This window comes from Herpailurus yagouaroundi, unplaced genomic scaffold, assembly GCF_014898765.1.
Source record: "Herpailurus yagouaroundi ecotype Mexico unplaced genomic scaffold, PumYag 182, whole genome shotgun sequence".
In the NCBI taxonomy this organism is placed as follows: domain Eukaryota; kingdom Metazoa; phylum Chordata; class Mammalia; order Carnivora; family Felidae; genus Herpailurus; species Herpailurus yagouaroundi.
This window is the reverse complement of record NW_024412413.1, coordinates 59,797,277-59,797,614: the sequence shown is the minus strand read 5'-3', so window position 1 is coordinate 59,797,614 and position 338 is coordinate 59,797,277.

The following is a 338-nucleotide window of genomic DNA, read 5'->3' as shown; positions in this document are numbered from 1 at the left end:
TCGGGGGCATGTAATCGCTGACGGGAGGAGTTAGCCCCGGTGGAGGCATTGTGGTGGGAGGCACCGCAGGGCCAAGACTCGGGTTGCCGGTAGGGTCTTGTGAGAAAAACTCCTGGGCCTCCAGACTGGAGCAGAGAGCACACCACGGCGGCTTGGGGAGCCAGGGAACCAGAGCGCGAAGTCGGGGGTGCCGGGGACGTTCCCGGCGCCAGGGCGGGGCGGAGGGCGCCAGGCCGAGAGCCTTCTGCGCGGCAAGAGCCCCGCGGCCCGGCCCAGGACGGCCGCCAGGGAGCGCTGCGGGCTCCCGCTCGCCCGCCCCCCGGTAGGCGGGGCCGCGC